The sequence below is a fragment of the Solanum lycopersicum genome, chromosome 6 (genome assembly GCF_036512215.1).
Source record: "Solanum lycopersicum chromosome 6, SLM_r2.1".
NCBI classification, from domain to species: domain Eukaryota; kingdom Viridiplantae; phylum Streptophyta; class Magnoliopsida; order Solanales; family Solanaceae; genus Solanum; species Solanum lycopersicum.
In genome coordinates, this window is record NC_090805.1 from 37,505,723 (window position 1) to 37,514,003 (window position 8,281).

Here is an 8,281-nt window from a genome sequence, read left to right on the forward strand (position 1 = left end):
TCCAACAGTTACGTCTACAAAACACTCATATAAATATCATTCAAAAGATGGATTCCTACAATGAAGAGTCTTAGCTTTAGCCGTGGTATGACTTATATTTTTGTATTTGTATTATTATGTTCTACACTATTACAATCATAAGTTGTCTTTAGGTAGAGCTTGATTTAACATCAAAACATGAGAAATTTGTTTAATCAACTAGTTTGTGGATCAAAAAGAACTTCAAAATAGGTGCACTTCCATAGTGTTGGGAAAGACAAGGCACTAACAAAGAATGTCTGACAGGATAACAGCGGAAGAATACCCAAGTCTATACTTTCCCTTATCGATTTGAACCAAGAGAAGACAAACAACCACAAGCAATATAATAGTAAGGCAGCAAGTAATTCAACTAAACAAATATAACAAGACAATAATAAACCAATCACACAAGACACCAAGATTTACTTGGAAAATCCTTCGATGTGAAGAGTAAAAAACCACGGGACAAAAAGCTCCACTATAATCACCAAGAGTTACAATATTTTTCTCCAAAATTGGCCACAAAACAAGTGCCAAACAACGAGCAACAACAAAATAAGATTGAACCAAATCTAGAGAATTAAAGGAGCAAAATCACCAATTTCGCAGCTACTATTCACGATAGCAAAACTGAAGCTGCAGGCCACCAAATCTAACTCTGACAGTTTTTAATTAAATATTGAGATGAATATAATATTCTGTCCAAAAATCAGCTCAATCGGACAAGAAACGAAGCGGAAATCGCAATTTGAAGTTGGCTGTTAGGGCTGAATTTTGACTGCGAAAAACTGCTCTTTTTCGCTGCTGAAAAAACTCTCTGTGTATTTGAAAATAAGACCTAAATAGGCTTATATTTGCCTCATAAGAATGGGCCTATGGGCAAAAATGGATTGGTCCAAATTAGGCTTTTATTTATCCACATAGGAAGGGAAAAAAGACTCATAACCCAACAATTCTCCCCCTCACGACTATGTGGAGGAGACCGCCATCCCAGCGACCATGCAACAATCTTCAAACTTCCCTCTTGGCAAAGCTTTAGTCATCATATCGGAACCATTGTCATTTGTATGAATCTTTTCAAGCTCAAGCAACTTAGAATCCAACACATCTCGAATCCAATGGTATCTCACATCAATGTGTTTAGACCGACCATGGAACGTAGAATTCTTGTCAAGATGTATAGCACTTTGACTGTCACAATAAAGCACATACCTCTCTTAAGCACAACCAAGTTCCCCCAAGAATCTCTTCATCCAAAGCAATTCTTTACAAGCTTCAACGATAGCAATAAGCTCAGCTTCTGTAGTAGATAGAGCAACACATTTTTGCAACCTAGATTGCCAAGACACAGCTCCCCCTGCAAAATTAACCGAGTACCCTGAAGTAGACTTGCGAGTATCAACATCACCAGCCATGTCTGAATCAGTATAACCACAAAGAATAGGCTTCCCTGTACCAAAACACAAACTCAGACTAGAAGTGCCACAGAGATATCTCATAACCCACTTCACAGCATTCCAATGTTCTCTTCCCGGAGTAGAAAGAAAACGGCTAACAACTCCAACAGCGTGAGCAATATCCGGTCTTGTACAAACCATCGCATACATCAAACTACCAACAGCTGAAGCATAAGGAACTTTCTTCATATCTTCCTTCTCATCATCACTAGAAGGACACTGTTTCGTGCTCAATTTGAAGTGCATAGCTAAAGGTGTACTGACAACCTTAGCTTTGTCCATGCTGAATCTGCGAAGTACTTTCTGAATGTACTTCTCTTGTGATAATACCAATTTCTTGGCCTTTCTATCACGGACAATCTGCATGCCAAGAATCTGCCTTGATGGTCCTAAGTCTTTCATAGCAAAAGACTTACTCAACTCTTGCTTCAACTTCTGAATCCTGCAAGTATTATGACCAACAACAAGCATGTCATCAACATAAAGCAACACAATAATAAAGTCACCATCAGAGAACTTTTGCACAAAAATACAATGGTCTGAAGAAGTCTTCTTGAAGCCCTGCTGACTCATAAAAGAACATAACTTCATGTACCACTGCCTGGGAGCTTGTTTCAAACCATACAAGCTCTTCTTCAATTTGCAAACATAATTCTCTTTGCCCTTGACTTCAAAACCTTCCGGTTGCTCCATATAAATTTCTTCATCTAAGTCATCATGGAGGAAAGCAGTTTTAACATCCATTTTCTCAACCTCTAAATCTAGACTTGCAGCCAAGCCTAGAACCACACGAATGGATGACATCTTCACAACTGGAGAGAATATCTCATCAAAATCAACTCCCTTTTTCTGATTAAATCCCTTGACAACTAATCTAGATTTTTACCGTGGAACTGGATTACCATCTTCGTGTTTCACCCGAAAAATCCACCTGTTTTTCAAAGCTTTTCTGTCTTTAGGTAACTTAACCAAATCAAAGGTATGATTATCATGCAAGGATTTAATCTCATCTTCCATAGCATCAAACCACCTTTCTTTTTCTTCACTTTCCATGACCTCACCAAGACTCTCAGGTTCTCCCCCGTCAGTCAAGAGTACATACTCATTGGGAGAATAACGAGATAAAGGAATTCTCCCTCTACTAGATCGTCTGAGAGAACTCTCTGGAGCATGTATAATTGGTTGTTGGACAACCACATCATCTTGCACTGGAGCATCAACAACATCATGCCGGTCATTCTGAACATGATCACCATCTTCATTATCAACTTGATTTTCATCATTATGAAGATTTTCTTCCGGTGCAATAGTCAAAGGAACTGGATCAACATCAACTAAGCTCTCACTACTCTAAAAATCAGCCTTGTCAACTTTGTCAAAATCTTCAATTGTTTGGTCTTCAAAGAACACAACATCACGACTTCTAACAAGTTTCTTCTCAACAGGATCATAGAAACGATAGCCAAATTCATCTTGACCATAACCAATGAAGATACACTACCTAGTTTTAACATCCAACTTTGACATTTCATCCTTAGGAACATGTACAAAGGCTTTACACCCAAAGACTCTAAGATGATCATAAGAAACATTCTTACCAGTCCAAACTCTGTCAGGGACATCACCATCTAAAGCAACAGCAGGAGATAAATTAATAACATAAGCAGCAGTATTAAGTGCTTCTGCCCAAAAGGAATCTGACAGCTTAGCATCTGAAAGCATACATCTAACCCTCTTAACTAGAGTTCTGTTCATCCTCTCTGCTAAACCATTTAACTGAGGAGTCTTTGGAGGAGTTTTCTGATGCCTAATACCATGCTCTCTGCAATATCTATCAAAAGGACCAATATACTCACCACCATTATCTGAGCGGAGGTATTTCAATGTCTTCCCTGTTTGTCTTTCAACCAAGGCCTGAAAACCCTTGAACACATCAAGTACTTGATCCTTGGACTTCAAAGGAAATACCCAGAGTTTGCGAGAATGATCATCAATAAAAGTCACAAAGTAAAGTGCACCACCATGAGATCTTACCTTAAAAGGACCACACAAATCAGAATGTACCAACTCCAGCAAATCGAGCTTTCTTGAAGGCGGATGACTCTGAAAAGAAACTCTTTTCTGTTTACCGGCTAAGCAATTAACACATTTCTTCAACTTTGCTTGTTTCACTCCAGAAAGTAAATTTTTCTTAGCCAAACTATCAATCCTCTTCTCGCTCATATGACTCAGCCTTCTATGCCATAACTCTGATGAAGTATCATTCTCCACCAAATTTACTGAGTCTCTGGACATGGAGCCCTGAAATACATACAAGTTAGAAAACTTGTCACCACGGACCACAACCATCAAACCTATAGTAAGCTTCCACGGGCCACAACCATCAAACCTATAGTAAGCTTCCACTGGCCAACACCAAGTGTATTAACATAACCCTCATCATCAAGATATCCCATAGAAATCAAATTCAAGCGAACATCTGGAGCATGCTTGACATTATTGAGAACTAGTTTGGAACCATTGTTACTTTCCAAACAAATTGTCCCAATGCCAATAACTTCAACTTCATGATTATTGCCCATTTTCAACGTTCCAAAATTACCAGGAGTATAAGAAGAAAATAATTCCTTCTTTGGCGTGACATGAGAAGTAGCACCAGAATCCACAAACCAGCTAGACTCATCACGAACAAGATTAATGGCATTTGCATCACAAGAAACAAGAAGATCATCATTAGCAACAACTGCAACACGATTTTTATTATCGTCTTCTCTCTTTTGTTGTCTCATATCTCTCTTGTGCTTGTAACAATGTTTCATGATATGCCCATTCTTGTGGCAATAGTCACATGTAATATTCTTGTATTTAGCCTTTGACTTGCTTCAACTTTTACCTCTATCATTCTGACCTCTGGACTTGTTTCTCCCCCTATCTTCAGTAACCAAAACATCGGAGTGTGAAACTGAAGAAGATAAGGCTTGAGATCTTCTTCTCATTTCTTCATTCAAGACACCACTCTTAGTATATTCCATGGTTACAACACCACTGGGAGCAGAATTAATCAAAGAAACTCGAAGAGTTTACCAAGAGTCTGGCAGAGTATTAAGAAGCCAAAGTCCCTGTATCTCATCATCAAACTTTACACCCATTCCGGACAGCTGGTCAAGAACACCCTGAAAATCATTAATATGATCAGAAATAGGAGTGCCCTCTTTATACCTGATATTCATTAATTGTTTCAATAGGAACAACTTGTTGTTGCCAGTCTTCGAAGCATAAAGTGTCTCGAGCTTGTCCCACAAACTTTTGGCATGTGTCTCATTCACAATATGATTTCTAACATTATCTTTAACCCATTATCTAATATAGCCACAAACCTGCAGATGCTCAAATTCCCATTCTTTATCATTCAAAATGCATCTTCTTGACAAATAAAAGATCTTTCATCTTGCCTTTCCAAATATGATAGTTACTACCATTAAAACGCACCATTTTGCTCATATTTTCCTCCATCATTCAAAACGACAATCAACAATAACCAATGCTCTGATACCATTTTGTTAGGAAAGACAAGGCACTAACAAAGAATGTCTGACAAGATAACAGCGGAAGAATGCCCAAGTCTATACTTTCCCTTCTTGATTTGAACCAAGAGAAGACAAACAACCACAAGCAATATAATAGTAAGGATGCAAGTAATTCAACCAAACAAATATAACAAGACAATAATAAACCAATCACACAAGACACCAAGATTTACGTGGAAAACCCTTCGATGTGAAGAGTAAAAAACCACGGGACCAAAAGCTCCACTATAATCACCAAGAGTTCCAATATTTTTCTCCAAAATTGGCCACAAAAAAAGTTCCAAACAACGAGCAATAACAAAATAAGAATGCACCAAATCTAGAGAATTAAAGGAGCAAAATCACCAATTTCGCAGCTACTATTCACGATAGCAAAACTGAAGCTGCAGGCCACCAATTCCAACTCTGTCAGTTCCTAATCAAAGATTGAGATGAATATAATATGCTGTCCAAAAATCAGCTCAATCGGACAAGAAACGAAGCGGGAATCGCAATTTGAAGTTGGCTGTTAGGGCTGAATTTTGACTGCGAAAAACTGCTCTTTTTCTCTCTTTTTGGCTGCTGAAAAAACTCTTTGTGTATTTGAAAATAAGACCTAAATAGGCTTATATTTGCCTCATAAGAATGGGCCTATAGGCAAAAATGAATTGGTCCAAATTGGGCTTTTATTTATCCACATAGGAAGGGAAAGAAGACCCATAACCCAACACATAGTGCTAAATCAACTTGCTTGTGGTTAAAAAAGATCCTCATAATAGGTGCTCTTTTGTAGTCTATTTATATTATCAAGAATTTTGCTCATTACTATTATTTGAATTTCTCGACTTTTATTTTGATATTTTTATTGAAGATAGTTTCTTTATATAGATTAGACTTATTTTTAGTATTTGCTAGTTATAGAAACTTTAGAAAAATAAAGGCTATCACTAGTTAGGAAGGTACTCTAAATAAATGTTTTTTCTAGATTTTATGAAAAATTATTCTTCATAAAATATAAAAAAAACTAAGTACTTTAAGTGTAGAATCATATATTTTCTAGCATAGATTCTAAAAATAAATACAACAATAATCAAGGTATAGACGTGAAAGTGTCTAATTGGTAAGTAAATTCCATAACAATAAATTTTCACCAACTTCATATTTAACATTTACTAGTGTGCTATTCATGTGCATATTCTCTTCTAGTAAAACTAACTTCAAGGTTATATGTTGCTCTGTATTCATTTTTACTTCCACATCCACATTTTCTTTCACAAGAAAACTAGATCTTTCCATTCCAATTAGCCCCTTTGGAATGTATACTAAGCTTTTTTCTAGATTATTGAATATGTCTACCCTATTGAAAATGTTCCATAAGGAAATTAAACAAAACTAATGATGTTTGTTTAGCATTTGGAGCTTGTGAATGGATTGTGATATTGTTCTCATCTCATAAATTGGTAACTCTTCGCACTGAGATACCCTTTCCGTATTGCTTTCATGTTCCCTTTCACCATTATAATATACATATTTTGGAGGATAAATATTCATCTTCCTAATTTTTTTCATCTCTGATCTCTAGGTTGCAATTTCTTCCTAATTTTTGAAATTGCATGCTATATTTATCTGCATTAAACCTTCATGTTCTTTTACGCGCTTCACTGTCTGCTTTTTCTTTAATATCACTGATTTCTCCCTCTTTTGTATCTAGAAATTTTTCTTCTTCTACTCGCTCGCTTTAGGGCTTTGTGGCTAGTTGCATGTTAGAAGTCTCTCCTTATTTGTTTCCAAAAGTTTTTGATATCTAAATAGTATTGTCTTTTTTTTTTATGTTCTTGGTTGCCTCTCTTTTTATGTTTTTCTTCCTTGTTAACTACTAATATTGGTTTATCGTAGTCAATTTATTCGGTTTTGATTTTCAATAGTCTCCTCTAAGTTGTTGATCCTCTATATTTTATCTTCTTCTTTTTTATAAAGCCTCAAATTTGTTGTTAATGTCTATCACCATTTCCTTCTCATAATTTTTTTTGATGACTTTTTTGTTGTTTACTCCTTTGGCACTATTGACATTGTTCCAACTGTGTGGATTACCCACCACTCTGTTAGGTAGTGGAGCCTGATTAATTTTAGGTTTTCCTATTTATTCTCTATTTTAGGCTTTCCTATTTAATCTCTATTTTAGGTTTTCCTATTTATTCTCTGTAACCAAAAATACTCTGATTTATTAATATAAATATACCTCACCGCCGTGGAAGTTTACTTACGGGGTTTTACCACGAAATATTGGGTTTTCTCTTTCTCTCTCTAGATCTCTCATCTCTTTCTCTTGAAAGTTCTTGTGTTCTTCATTCATCTAGTGTGTGTGCGTGAATTCGATCCTAACAACTGGTATCAGAGCTAAGGAGATTCAACACGATCACTGAAGATGGATAGTTCAAAGCTTGGAATCGAGAAGTTTGATGGATCCGATTTCAATTTCTGGAAGATGCAGATCGAAAATTATCTGTACCAGAAAGATCTTCACGAACCGTTGACCGGGGTGAAGCCGGAATCCATGACGGAGGAGAAGTGGAAACTCAAGGATCGCCAGGCTCTAGGGTTGATCCGGTTGACTTTGTAAAGAAACGTGGCGTTCAACATCATGAAGGAGAAGACTACGTCCGGTCTGTTGAAGGCACTATCAAATATGTATGAAAAACCATCGGCTATGAATAAGGTATATTTGATGCGTAGATTGTTCAATTTACAGATGTCTGAAACTAGATCCGTTTCTGATCATATAAACGAGTTCAATATGATTGTGAGTCAACTCAATTCTGTGGATATTAATTTCGAAGATGAAATTAAGGCGTTGATTTTGATGTCATCTCTGCCCGAGTCTTGGGATACTATTGTTGCTGCGATTAGCAGTTCCTGTGGATCTGAGAAATTGAAGTTTGATGAAATCCGTGATGTTGTTCTTAGCGAAAGTATTCACAAACGAGAAGTGGGAGATTCATCGGGCAATGCTCTTAGCGTTGATCGAAGGGGGAGAAGTAAGACGAAAGGCCAAAATCAACATGGTCGATCAAAATCAAAGAATCGAGGAAAATCACTGAACAGACCAAACGTGACTTGTTGGAACTGTGGAGAAAAAGGGCACTTTCGGACGAACTGTACAAAGCCAAAGAAAAAACAGAATAAGAAATGTGGAGATGACAATGATTCTGTAAATTCAGTAGAGGACATTGGGGATGC